This window comes from Oreochromis niloticus, linkage group LG7 (genome assembly GCF_001858045.2).
Source record: "Oreochromis niloticus isolate F11D_XX linkage group LG7, O_niloticus_UMD_NMBU, whole genome shotgun sequence".
NCBI classification, from domain to species: Eukaryota; Metazoa; Chordata; class Actinopteri; order Cichliformes; family Cichlidae; genus Oreochromis; species Oreochromis niloticus.
In genome coordinates, this window is record NC_031972.2 from 64118512 (window position 1) to 64133249 (window position 14738).

The following is a 14738-nucleotide window of genomic DNA, read 5'->3' on the forward strand; positions in this document are numbered from 1 at the left end:
TTTTTCATTGAAATTTATTTGAGCATCTTTTTCAGTCTCATCAAAAAAAAGCCGGTCATCATTTGCCAGGAAAAAAATCATATATACTGTATCACTCAAGGTCATCAATAGTGCTCTTTTTACTTACTCTGAAGTTCCTTTTGAAGCAACTCGATTTCTAGTTGAACTTTTTGCATCATTAGAGCTTGAAGTTCGATTTCACCTAGAAGCTTTTGTTTCTTTAGCTCAGTATACTCCATTTTTTGCTGGAGACTTCTCTTATACAGGGAGTGCAGAATTATTAGGCAAGTTGTATTTTTGAGGAATAATTTTATTATTGAACAACAACCATGTTCTCAATGAACCCAAAAAACTCATTAATATCAAAGCTGAATGTTTTTGGAAGTAGTTTTTAGTTTGTTTTTAGTTTTAGCTATTTTAGGGGGATATCTGTGTGTGCAGGTGACTATTACTGTGCATAATTATTAGGCAACTTAACAAAAAACAAATATATACCCATTTCAATTATTTATTTTTACCACTGAAACCAATATAACATCTCCACATTCACAAATATACATTTCTGACATTCAAAAACAAAACAAAAACAAATCAGCGACCAATATAGCCACCTTTCTTTGCAAGGACACTCAAAAGCCTGCCATCCATGGATTCTGTCAGTGTTTTGATCTGTTCACCATCAACATTGCGTGCAGCAGCAACCACAGCCTCCCAGACACTGTTCAGAGAGGTGTACTGTTTTCCCTCCTTGTAAATCTCACATTTGATGATGGACCACAGGTTCTCAATGGGGTTCAGATCAGGTGAACAAGGAGGCCATGTCATTAGTTTTTCTTCTTTTCTACCCTTTCTTGCCAGCCACGCTGTGGAGTACTTGGACGCGTGTGATGGAGCATTGTCCTGCATGAAAATCATGTTTTTCTTGAAGGATGCAGACTTCTTCCTGTACCACTGCTTGAAAAAGGTGTCTTCCAGAAACTGGCAGTAGGACTGGGAGTTGAGCTTGACTCCATCCTCAACCCAAAAAGGTCCCACAAGCTCATCTTTGATGATACCAGCCCAAACCAGTACTCCACCTCCACCTTGCTGGCGTCTGAGTCGGACTGGAGCTCTCTGCCCTTTACCAATCCAGCCACGGGCCCATCCATCTGGCCCATCAAGACTCACTCTCATTTCATCAGTCCATAAAACCTTAGAAAAATCAGTCTTGAGATATTTCTTGGGCCAGTCTTGACGTTTCAGCTTGTGTGTCTTGTTCAGTGGTGGTCGTCTTTCAGCCTTTCTTACCTTGGCCATGTCTCTGAGTATTGCACACCTTGTACTTTTGGGCACTCCAGTGATGTTGCAGCTCTGAAATATGGCCAAACTGGTGGCAAGTGGCATCTTGGCAGCTGCACGCTTGACTTTTCTCAGTTCATGGGCAGTTATTTCGCGCCTTGGTTTTTCCACACGCTTCTTGCGACCCTGTTGACTATTTTGAATGAAACGCTTGATTGTTCGATGATCACGCTTCAGAAGCTTTGCAATTTTAAGACTGCTGCATCCCTCTGCAAGATATCTCACTATTTTTGACTTTTCTGAGCCTGTCAAGTCCTTCTTTTGACCCATTTTGCCAAAGGAAAGGAAGTTGCCTAATAATTATGCACACCTGATATAGGGTGTTGATGTCATTAGACCACACCCCTTCTCATTACAGAGATGCACATCACCTAATATGCTTAATTGGTAGTAGGCTTTCGAGCCTATACAGCTTGGAGTAAGACAACATGCATGAAGAGGATGATGTGGACAAAATACTCATTTGCCTAATAATTCTGCACTCCCTGTAGAGCAAACGAATGTCACCCTGTTTCAATTGTAGAGACAACATTTAACGGTCAATACATGTCATATAGGAAGTAAAATTAATTACAAGACTGCCCACCTCTGTATCAGGCCTCTCTGCCGGCTTCTTTGCCTGCAAATCATACTGCAGTCAGAAACACATAGAAGTACACAAGTAGATACAAATTCAGGCCACATTATGCATGCACTTACAGGGACTTCCTCCAAACCACAGTCATCTGACAGGGTTGCTTCACTGTCCTGTGCAATGGAAACAAAATGGTGTTACAAAGGGATGTGCCTATTGGTCTAAATAATTTAAAAAAAGATATATATATATATATATCTCCCAACTTACTGTGCATGCTTCACTCACCCCTTGCATGGGAACAGGTAGAAGTGATGGAGTGTTATGTGAAACTACACACAAAAAAACCCACAATGTCAATAAATGTCACAGTACAAAAAGCATTTTAATTAAGGCAACAACCAAATATTTTACATTGTACAAATAGAATTATGAGCTCATTTACCAGTTATGAAGGTGCTGCTACTGCACCCCGGCTGCTGGTCTAAGGAAGAGCTGCCCCCAGGGATGCCCTCAACAATGGGTCTGGTGGCATTCAACCCTAGGGCCAGCTCCTCTGCCGGGGTGTGACGAGGGGGTGCAGGACCACCACCTGTCTTTATTTGCTCTGCCCTTTTCTTGGTTGCTGTTATAAACAAACAAACAGATTATTTCAGGGTCTCTTTTCAAGAGACTAAAAGCAATATAAGTGATAAATATTACCATTCTGTAGAATATTCTTATATTTCACTTTTACTTGTCCCCATGTTCTAGTGGGTCCTGTTGTGGCTCTAATGTGAAAGAGGATATAATGTAATATAATATAATAAATTACTTACGAGTTTAATTTGTCAGCAACTTTCTGCCAGCCCTCTCTCCTTGCTTTTGCAGCCTTTGCAGTGTTCCCCTGCGTTTTAATTAAACTCTGAAACTCCTGAAATCCCTCAATCAAGAGTTCTTGCTCTGCTGCCGAAAAATACTGAGCGCGCTCCTTCGACATTTTCGCCGACCAATCAAAGGGTCGCCGATCAATGTTTCTACTATTGATGCGTAGCCCCTTTTAAGCCACCCAGTGATCTCACATTACTTCATCCAGCTGTACTAATCGTCAACAACAGGTGTGTTCGGAGAACCGGAATAGCGAGCTCAAAGTTGGCGCGATGATTTGATCTTGGATGTGTCATTTGATCTTGGATGTAGTAAGCGAGGTACGAAGAACGGACCCCTGTAGGCAGACTCATCCCCGTCTGACATGAGTCCAATAACGGTGGTGTCATCTGCAAACTTGATTAGCTTGACAGACTGGTGGGTGGAGGAGCAGCAGTTGGTGTACAGGGAGAAGAGCAGAGGAGAAAGAACACAGCCCTGAGGGGAGCCGGTGCTGATGGTCCGGGAGTCCGAGACATTCTTTCCCAGCCTCACATGCTGCTTCCTGTCTGTCAGGAAGTCAGTGATCCACCAGCAGATGGGATCAGGCACATTCATCTGGGAAAGCTTGCCTTGGAGATGGTCTGGAAGGATGGTGTTGAAGGCAGAGCTGAAGTCCACAAACAGGATCCTGGCGTAGGTTCCTGGGGAGTCCAGATGCTGCAGGATGAAGTGTAGAGCCATGTTGATAGCATCATCTACAGACCTGTTGGCTCTGTATGCAAACTGCAGGGGGTCCAGGAGGGGGGCCGTGAGGGTCCTGAGGTAGGAGAGAACCAGGCGCTCAAATGACTTCATGACCACAGATGTCAGAGCCACAGGTCTGTAGTCATTTAGTCCAGTGATCCTTGGTTTCTTGGGGACAGGGATTATGGTGGAGGACTTGAAGCAGGCAGGCACATGACATGCCTGCAGTGAGGAGTTGAAAATGCCAGAAAACACTGGGGCCAGCTCGTTTGCACAGTGTCTGAGGGTGGCAGGAGACACACCGTCTGGGCCAGGAGCTTTCCGAGCATTCAGACTCTTAAACTGCTTCCTCACATCTGCTTCATGAATATGAAGAGTTGTGGTGGGAGAAGGTGGTGTGAAATCCTCCTTGGTGTGGGGTGAGGAGGGAGGTGTTGTAGGTGAAGTGTTTGATGGTGGGGGGAGAGGTGGAGGAATGAGTGTCCAAAGAGTCTGTATTGTTGGGGCCGTTGGAGGTGTGAAGGCTGCTTGATGGCTCGTCAAAATGGCAGTAAAAGTCGTTAAGGGTGTTGCCAAGAGCAAGTCATCAGTGGAGTGGGGGGTTTTAGGCTTGTAGTTGGTGATATTCCTAAAACTTTTCCACACAGAGGCCGAGTCATTCTCTGAGATCTGCTGCTGCATCTTCTCAGAGTGCTGATGTTTAGCAATGTCCACTTCTTTAGTGAACCTGTACTTGGCCTCTCTGTAGCAGTCCCTGTCTCCGCTTCTGAACGCCTTTCTCTTTTCCAGCCACAGCTTTTTGAGTTTAGAAGTAAACCAGGGTTTGTCATTGTTATAACGCACCCTGGTGCGTGATGGCACAATGCTGTCCTCACAGAAGTGGGTATAGGAGGTGACAGTGTCCGTAAACTCATCCAAGCTGTTAGAAGCAGTCCTCATTGTGTCCCAGTCTGTAGACTCCAAACACGTGCGAAGGTCCTCCACAGCCTCGTGGCTCCAAAGTTTTTTTAGTCCTCACGACAGGTTTGGAGAGCTTCAGCCTCTGTCTGTACGCGGGGATCAGGTGGACCATGACGTGGTCAGAAAGTCCGAGTGAAGCGCGGGGCACTGCACGATAGGCCCCGCTGATCGTGCTGTAACAGTGGTCCAATGTCCTCTCCTCTCTGGTCGGGCATTTAATATATTGCTTGTATTTGGGAAGCTCTTGGCTCAGATTGGCTTTGTTAAAGTCCCCAAGAGCAATAATGAGAGAGTCCGGGAATGTCCGCTCCATGTGCAGTATCTGCTCCACGAGGGCGCACTGAGCTGCCTCCACATCCGCATCTGGCGGGATGTAAACAGCGGCCAAGATGAATGACGCAAACTCCCGCGGAGAATAAAACGGTTTGCAGTGAATAAAAAGGTATTCCAGAGAGGAAGAGCAGTGCTGAGCAATCACTGTTACATCTGTGCACCAGCCACTATTAATGTAGAAGCAGACACCTCCACCTGTGGTCTTACCAGAGAGAGAGGCCTGCCGGTCCGCGCGCAGCAGATGAAAACCCTCCAACTTGAGCGCGCGGTCCGGGATGTCCTCACAGAGTCACGACTCCGTAAAACATAAGACACAGGAGGAAGCAAAGTCTCTGTTCATGCTTCTCATCAGGGCCAGCTCGTCCATCTTGTTCCGGAGTGAGTGTACGTTGGAAAGGAAGATCCCAGGAAGAGCAGTTCGCAGTCCGCGTCTCCTCAGACGCATGAGTGCGCCGGCTCGCTTTCCTCTCCTTCGGCGTCTCACTTTCCTGATCAAAGTCTGTAGTAAATCTGCCGCAGATGCGACAAATATTGGAAGTAAATCCACAGGTGTTGTAGTCCTGTAGTTAAGAAGCTCTTCTCTGGTGTAAGAATATCCAGAGGAGTGCCCAGACTCACAAGTTATGCACAAAAACAAAACAGAAGTAACGCACTGAAGCACCAGGGCATCCATACGCGGCGCCATCTTGGAATATAAAAAATAAATGAAAAATGTAAACATCTATGTTTAGTGAACTTCAAAATACTGCACAATATTTGATCCACGTCTGACTCCGCGAACCCATAATGTTTCCACCAATGTTCCCTCAAATATTTCATGTGTCTGAGCGAACACACAAACTCCCTGAGCGTCCCTTGGACCACTGTGTGCGACATCAGACGTGTGCACTGTGGTCACGCCAGCATCTAATCCATCCAAGTTACATGGTTCATTAAAATAATCAAATTACAGCATTTACATTTATGTTAGACCACTTTTAATTAACTGCTTTAGCCCACTTACAATGAAAATTTAAAAAATCTTGTTCATGACCTGTGTAGTATGTTAACACTATTGGAAGTAAAAATAACTTGAACTCCAATTTTGAAAACACAACTTTCTTTCTTTTTTTTTCATAAAGCTCTGACTTGTATTATGAGTCTGTGGTCTGGGAGAGAGTCTGTAACTCTCTGTCTGCAAAATACAGTATATTCAATTCAATTCAATTCAACTTTATTTACACAGCGCCAAATCCCAACAAAAGTCGCCTCAAGGCGCTTTATATTGTACAGTAGATCACACAATAATAAATACAGAGAAAAACCCAACAATCATATGACCCCCTATGAGCAAGCACTTTGGCGACAGTGGGAAGGAAAAACTCCCTTTTAACAGGAAGAAACCTCCGGCAGAACCAGGCTCAGGGAGGGGCGGGGCCATCTGCTGCGACCGGTTGGGGTGAAAGAAGGAAAACAGGATAAAGACATGCTGTGGAAGAGAGACAGAGATTAATAACAGATATGATTCGATGCAGAGAGGTCTGTTAACACATAGTGAGTGAGAAAGGTGACTGGAAAGGAAAAACTCAATGCATCATGGGAATCCCCGGCAGCCTACGTCTATTGCAGCATAACTAAGGGAGGATTCAGGGTCACCTGGTCCAGCCCTAACTATATGCTTTAGCAAAAAGGAAAGTTTGAAGCCTAATCTTGAAAGTAGAGATAGTGTCTGTCTCCCGAATCCAAACTGGAAGTTGGTTCCACAGAAGAGGGGCCTGAAAACTGAAGGCTCTGCCTCCCATTCTACTTTTAAATATTCTAGGAACAACAAGTAGGCCTGCAGTGTGAGAGCGAAGTGCTCTAATAGGGTGATATGGTACTACAAGGTCATTAAGATAAGATGGGGCCTGATTATTTAAGACCTTGTATGTGAGGAGCAGGATTTTGAATTCAATTCTGGATTTAACAGGAAGCCAATGAAGGGAAGCCAAAACAGGAGAAATCTGCTCTCTCTTTCTAGTCCCTGTCAGGACTCTTGCTGCAGCATTTTGGATCAGCTGAAGGCTTTTCAGGGAGTTTTTAGGACATCCTGATAATAAAGAATTACAGTAGTCCAGCCTGGAAGTAATAAATGCATGAACTAGTTTTTCAGCATCACTCTGAGACAGGATATTTCTAATTTTAGAGATGTTGTGCAAATGGAAGAAAGCAGTCTTACATATTTGTTTAATATGTGCATTGAAGGACATGTCCTGGTCAAAAATGACTCCAAGGTTCCTCACAGCATTACTGGAGGCCAAGGTAATGCCATCCAGAGTAAGAATCTGGTTAGATACCATATTTCTAAGATTTTCAGGGCCGAGTACAATAACCTCAGTTTGATCTGAATTAAGAAGCAGAAAGTTAGCGGCCATCCAGGTCTTTATGTCTTTAAGACATTCCTGCAGTTTAACTAATTGGTGTGTGTTACCTGGCTTCATGGACAGATAGAGCTGCGTGTCATCTGCATAGCAGTGAAAATTTATGCTATGTCTTCTAATGATGCTGCCTAAGGGAAGCATGTATAATGTAAATAGAATATATAATGACCAATGTTGGGCAATTAATTATATAGTTACTACTTCAAAAAAGTAACTCAGTTTGGCAAACAACAAAGTTTTTTGCAGCTATTTTTTTTTTAATGCAGCCAAGGCGTTTTTAAATAAACATTTCAAACTATTTACAGAACAATCAGCTGTTCTGCATCAAATCTGATGGCACACAAATTATTTGTGCCACTCCAAAAACTAATTTCTGTCCACTATGAGATAAAGGAGAACAACAGCCTGATACCTGCAGGTCTGACAGCAGCAGGTGTATCACTGCTGTTTCTACCTGGAGACAGCAGTCGCCTCATTGTTCTGACACACACAACAAAACTATTGACTACACTACACACTAACTACACAAGATTTGCGCTAAACGTATGGGCTCAAAATGTGGTCATAAATATTTTGTACTTGTAAATCATGATTTGTGTGTGTAAAAAAGATTTGTGTGTGGACTTAGCCAAAAAAACACCTGCAAGTTACAAGTACGAATTTTGACCCTATTTTTCTTCCTTTCATCTGATTGGCCAATGTCATGTCAATCACAAATGTAACAATCCAATCAGAGAACAGATGGGTTTGGCTGTCGGAGGGGCGCTTTTTTGAACTGCAGGTCCTTGAAGGGTAATACAGTTTGAAGCTGGAGGATCTCTATAGAAATATCCGATAGCAGCTAGGTCCCCTAACTTTCAGCAGCTGTTGAAAGGATAAAGTCGTGGTATATCAGTGGTTAGAAATACCATTAACACAAAGTCAGGGCTGACCCGGGACCATTGCTGTGAGTCACAGTGCGCAGCATAAAGGTCCTTTCACATCGGACGCAGCATGTGCTGCTAATGCTAACTGCTAACTAAAAGCAAAGGATCCAGAATTTGTTGCGCTGGCTGCTGAGCTCTGTGGGTTTTTGCAGCAGCGCTACCTGTACTAGATGCACCTGCTCCTTGTCGTTTCTATATCTGACTTTATGTCCTCTACAAGAGTTTCTGGTTTTTTTGCTAGTTCTTCAAATGTTCAATAAAAACATGTATGCTAATTCATAACGAAGAAAGCTTTGTAATGAAGACTGTCATTTCCACAACACTGCCCCCCCCCCCCCGCGGTCCGCAGCGCTGTTGAAAAGGCTGTGGAAGTCCCTGTATTAAACACGTAGACCTGTGACACAAAAATCACCAAACTCGGACGACCACAGACTGTTTTCCTTCGTGGTGATGAAGGAAAACGCTGGGTTAGCATGTAAAAAGGCATTTATTCCCTTCAAAGACCTCCAGTTCAAAAAAAGCGCCCCTCCGACAGCCAAACCCATCTGTTCTCTGATTGGATTGTTACATTTGTGATTGACATGACATTGACCAATCAGATGAAAGGAAGAAAAATAGGGTCAAAATTCGTACTTGGGACTTGCAGGGTTTTTTTGGCTAAGTCCACACACAAATCTTTTTTACACACACACAAATCTCTTTTACACATACAAAACTGATTTACAAGTACAAAATATTTATGACCACATTTTGAGCCCATATAAACGTCTCAAATCTCTCACATCTCAGAACACCGCCGTCACTCCTAAAACTTCCCCCCGTTTCTTAACAACTAGATGCCACGTTGCCATATCATTTTTTGATTGGTCGACATGGTACTTTTTTCGACCAATAGGAAAGGGTGGGGGTTTTTGGTTTTGTTTTTGCTCACAGGCGGAGAGTGCTTTCGAGCGTTTTCCTTATAAAACGCCGTTTTTACCGTTTCTTCCCGCAGTAAATATAAATAACGACAGTATTCAGGAAGAAAACCAAACATTGCAAATATTTTTATCATAACTCTGGTTTTACGTGGCCGATCAACACAATTTAAAAACTGGTATAAAGTCCACACTTTTTCCGTCAATTGTTCCGTCTGTCCTGCTCACATCTCCAATGGTTGTACACGTTGGCTGTGTCCCAATTCAGGGTATGCACGCTTGAAGTATGCATTTCAAGTGCGATTATGTCACCGCCACGCGACGACGGCTGTCCCAATTCAAATGCATACTCCAAATGCGCCGTCAATTTCCCCAAATATCAAGCGTGGTCCAGTGCACGCTTCGTGGCCCCATATATCCCACAATCCATAGCGCGGCGGTGGGTGTGGATAATTTTGCCGCAAAATACGGCAGAAGGGAGCGGCCGAAGAGTGAACTGTCAAAAGTAAGTACTGAATATTATGTCACTTATTTATGTGCGAATGTTTAAGAACATTAAAACATTACTGTTGGCCACATGTCGGGAAAGTTATGTGACATTAGCGATGTTTGTACTTTAAGCCAGCGGTCCCCAACCTTTTTTGCGCCATGGACCGGTTTATGCCCGACAATATTTTCACGGACCGGCAATAAGGTGTCGCAGATAAATACAACAAAATAAAACTAGTGCCGGTACCGAAAAAAAGAAGATTTATTCATAACACACGTGAAAAGACCCAGGAAAACCGAGTTAACGATAAAAACGATAACAAAATAACGCTGAAAACCGATAAAAACCCTGAAAACCATACATTTCACACCTGGGCCTCAATTCTCGCGGCCCGGTACCAAACAACTCACGGACCGGTACCGGTCCGAGGCCCGGGGGTTGGGGACCGCTGCTTTAAGTGGTAACTTGGTTTTAAAGCCTCTACTTCTAAATATATATATGTAGTCGACCTTAATCTTACAGAGAATGTGATGATTTTATGGATAATTAAAGTCAGTCATATATCCACAAACACAACAAGCTGAAAGTCAGTGATGCTGCTCGGTTTGCAGTCCTGAATATGACGGCACAAGCAGGATTCACTGCACTGTTAATGTTAGCTATGTTATATTGCTGCCTCTGTTCGGTGGTGTAGAGCCAAACGGACTTTAACGTGTGTTTGAACGAGCTGACGGTTCACTCGTTAAGCTGAAAGAAAGATGCTTTAATCACAGGAGTCACACATGTGTCCACTGGACCATCTGGGAACTCTTCTTGTTTAGCACTCGTAATAACACAAACACTAAATCCTCCTTCTCTTGTGCTGTTTTGTAGCAGTGTGTACACCTGAGACTGTCACCTGTCTGTCTGTCCTGCACTCTCTCTCTGTTTCTTTCTCTCTGATTGTGGAATAAAAGTATGAACATGTATTTATAAGTTACACTTGTGTTTGAATCCTGCAGCTTATCACACATTTGATTTCCATGTGTGACAACTGCAAGTGTCCAGAGTGAGGACAGACTGAGGGACCCACTGCTGCACATCATCTGTGAGGCTTTGTGTAGCTGTTGCTGTTCTGTGAGTCTATCGTGCAAGTGGCGTGATATGCCCATGTAGGAAGGACGGCACTGCAACGCTGGACTTGCCCTTACTCTGGGCTCCCTCTTTATTCTGGCAACTGGTACAAAGAAAACAGCACACAGTCGTCATTAACAGTGTGCAAAGCAACTGCAACATTCAGTTCACCAGCTTGGGAGTATTTTCCTTTTTTTCTTTTTTTCCCCCAACATAACACTTAACAAATGACTAAGATATATTTATACAACACAACATCAACAAAGTCTTTCTTTAAAAGTTCTAGCTGAAACCAAACCTGTGATCGTATAGTAGCAGTATTATTTATTTATTTTTCTCCTTTTTCCTAACCAACAACAACAATAACATATAAAACAGCTTTTCTATTATAAAACAATCATCATTGTTCATCATGTTTTTTCCTATACAACAGCATCAATTAAAACTTACACTTAACAGCGCCTACCTGGTACAAAGAAAACAGCACACAGTCGTCATTAACAGTGTGCAAAGCAACTGCAACATTCAGTTCTGTTAAAAAGAATTAGAACAATTACAATCACACAGAGAAACATTAGAGCTGAGTGCAAGTCAAAAAGCACCCGACTAGCTAACGAGTATTAGCTTAGCTTAGCATGCTAACTAAAAATGCTACTTGTGAATAAAGTTACTACCCATGCATCAAAATGCCTGTAACTTTCAGGATACATGCTAGTACTGCTTACAATCAAAATACATGTTGACAATTACCACTATAAGAATGTTTTCATTAATACACATACACAATTGACAACAGTATCGCTCACAAGCACCTACCACCAGCTTGGGAGTATTTTCCTTTGCTGAGGCATGCGCTGTGCAGCGATTTGGAACCTTAACAGTTGCAGTTGCGGTATTTGTCCACCAGGTGGCTCCAACTAGTCACAAAGCACATCAATTTTGAGGAAATTCATTAAGCTATTTTCTAACTCTGTTACATCTGCACCCCTGATGATCCACCAGGACAAACTCAGCAGTGTGTGAGGAAGAGGAGGAGGAAGAGCCAGCAGCAGCTGACAGATGGAGAGAATAGACAGACTGTTCCCTGTTTGTGAAGGACTGCTAGGAAAGTTTAACATAACTAATTGTCTGTCCTGAATCAGTCTTATTAGGTAATGTTCAAATAATGTTATCATCCCAGTGTTTTCAGTGTGGGAGAAAGTACTCAGGGCCTTCAAGTTACACACTATGAAAGGCAGCAACAAGTTTAATATTCAGAAACCTAAACTATGTATCAGCAGCAGAATGGAGCTAAAAATAAATGTTTGTTTCAGTTCTATGAAGCTTTGAGTATTTTGGATTAGTAGCACTGCTGTGTTTGTTGCATCATATTGCTGTAATTAGTGTGAATACTTGTAAAAGCATTCACAGTATTGTTCTTCTGTTTCTTTATTAGTGTGAATGCTTGTAAAAGCATTCACAGTATTGTTCTTCTAATTAGTGTGAATGCTTGTAAAAGCATTCACAGTATTGTTGTTGTAATCTTTATTATTGTGTGGATGCCCTTAAAGGGCTTCCACACTATTGAGTTCCTGTTTCTCTTTATTGTGTGGATGCCCTCAAAGGGCTTCCACACTATTGAGTTCCTGTTTCTCTTTATTGTGTGGATGCCCTTAAAGGGCTTCCACACTATTGAGTTCCTGTTTCTCTTTATTGTGTGGATGCCTCATGGCATCCACACTATTGTTTTCCTGTTTCTCTTTATTCTTTATCTTTATTGTGTGGATGCCCTAAAAGGGCTTCCACACTATTGAGTTCCTGTTTCTCTTTATTCTTTATTTTTCTTTTTCAAGTTGCTTCCGTACGTTTTTTGGACGTTAACTACTCCTTCAGTTTTCACCCGATTTTCACCGTTCAAACTTTAAAAAATTCTGCTGTTTCTGCTAATGGGTGCTATGACTTTTGGTGCTCATAACTGCTATACTTTTTGAGATATTGAATTTTTTTTGCAATATTTTTTGCCCATTTCTGCCATATCATCAGTGGCCTCACTGATTTTCCTTGCCGAGTTGACCTGTGTTTTAGCTCAGTGAGATGAGCATCCGTTCTCAGACTGGGAGGGCCGGGTTCAAATCCCGCTTATGGCAACATTTCTTTCAGTTCACACTTAAACTTTTTTAACTCTTTTCAACACAAATTTCAGCTTTTTCACCCCTTTTCAGCAAAAGTTTAAGTTTTTTCACCACTTTTCAGCACAAATCCCACCTTTTTAACCCCTTTTCAGCAAAAACCTCTTTTCAGCAGAATTCTGCTCATTCACCTCTTTTCAGCAGAAGTTCTGCTGATTGAACTCTTTTCAGCAGAATTTTCACTTCTTTTCAGCCCAAATTCTGCTTATTCACCTCTTCTGCAAAATTTTCTGCCTTTTCACCTCTTATTAGCACAAATCTCAGCTGTTTTCAGAAAAAAACTCTTTTGAGCAGAAATTCTGCTGATTCATCTCTTTTCAACGCAACTTTCTGCTTCTTTACCTCTTTTCAGCAGAAATTCTGCTGATTCACCTCTTTTCTGCAAAATTTTCAGCCTTTTAACCTCTTATCAGCACAATTCTCAGCAGCTTCTGCTCATTTCAGCAGAATGGTCAGTCTGTCCACCTTCTCTTCGTGAGAATAAGTTTGGCTCAGTGAGATGAGTAGCCGCCTTGAGATCAGGAGGGCCAGGTTCAAATCCTGCTCAGGGTGAAATTTTTTTTTCACCACCATACAACTTTTTGCAACTTTTCAACTTTTTCAGCTTTTTCAGCAGACAGCTTCAGCGTTAAGGCATCCACACAGCATTTTCGCAGGAAATGCAAATTTTTCTAGTTATTCTTCTAGTTGCTCCGTTTTTTGGCACTTAACTACTGCCTCAGTTTTCAGCCGATTTTCTCCGTTCAAACTCTAAACTGTTCTGCTCTTTCTGCTAATGACTGCTATGACTTTTGGTGTTTATTACTGTTATACTTTTTAAAATATTACACTTTTTTCCTTTAATTTGTCCCATTGAAATGAATGGAAAACTTCCACAATTCTGCTAAAACTTGCTTGTTTTTGAAACTTAACTACTTTGTCATACTTTCACCTAGAAACTCCATTCAAACTTTAAAATGTTCTCAGACTATTGGGCTATTCCTGAATGATTCAGCTTTTTCAGATCTTCTACCGTTTTAATCTTATCTCTCTTTAAGTTTTCAGTTGCAAAATTGTGATTTTTCAGAAAATACATGCGTTGTTATGGTTGCTATGCAATTAACTCAGAGTGTACACTCGTCCATTCTGAATTTTCTCTTCATGTCCGAACAACTTCTTGCTACTCGCTCAATTTTCACTCAACCCCCATAAACTATACATCAAAACGTAGGTATTTTTGCGGGCTTTCAGACAATGTTACTATCTTTATTGTGAGATTTACCGTTTTTTCGCAATTTGCCTCGAAGTGACACATGGTCTGGATACTCCCCATTCAAAGTCTATGGGGAGGTTTTGAAATTCAGAGCTGAAATTCTGTAACAGGAGGCATTTTCAAATCGCCATATCGCCTTAACAAAGCAAAGTTAGGACATGAGGCTTGTGCCAATATATCTTCAGACACTGCTGACACTCACAGTGGAAGCAGTTTTTACAATTATCTTACCGTTAAGCAATGAATTACGTTTGTTTGAGGGTAGGAAATCTGTCCTCCTCTCAGTCTTCAAACTCTGGAAATGAAGCCGTTTCTTCTCTCGTCATATCTCCGCGACGGAGGTAGAACGAGCTATGAAAATCGCAGTCAAAATACACCAAAGTCCGCTGATTCACCCAGTACAAGAATTATGCTGCTAGCCCTCCTAGTTTTTGAGTTACACGACGTTTTGTAACTCCAAAAAAACGGCGTTTTTCGCCTCTCACCGCGATCTATTTTCTGACTGCCCAAGTATCTGTCTTTCAGACCGCCGCCCCCTTTCCAGGTGGCGCAATCAGTAATGACACGGCTCTGCAGCTCAAAGGTCGTGGGTTCAATCCCACCTTGGTCCACGTTTTTTTTTTTTTCACTACAAATTTATACACTATCACAGACCTGTAATTTATATTGCTAATT

At 42.3% G+C, this 14738-nt stretch overlaps 1 long non-coding RNA gene across 1 annotated transcript; it reads right to left on the reverse strand.

The window, feature by feature from the left end:
* Positions 1–10703: 10703 nt before the first annotated feature.
* On the reverse strand, positions 10704–11661 carry LOC109203028 (uncharacterized). The gene is made up of 2 exons (XR_002062996.2): positions 11460–11661; positions 10704–11174 (listed from the first exon to the last, which is right to left on the reverse strand). It is a non-coding gene; the product is annotated as an uncharacterized LOC109203028 (long non-coding RNA).
* Positions 11662–14738: the final 3077 nt, after the last annotated feature.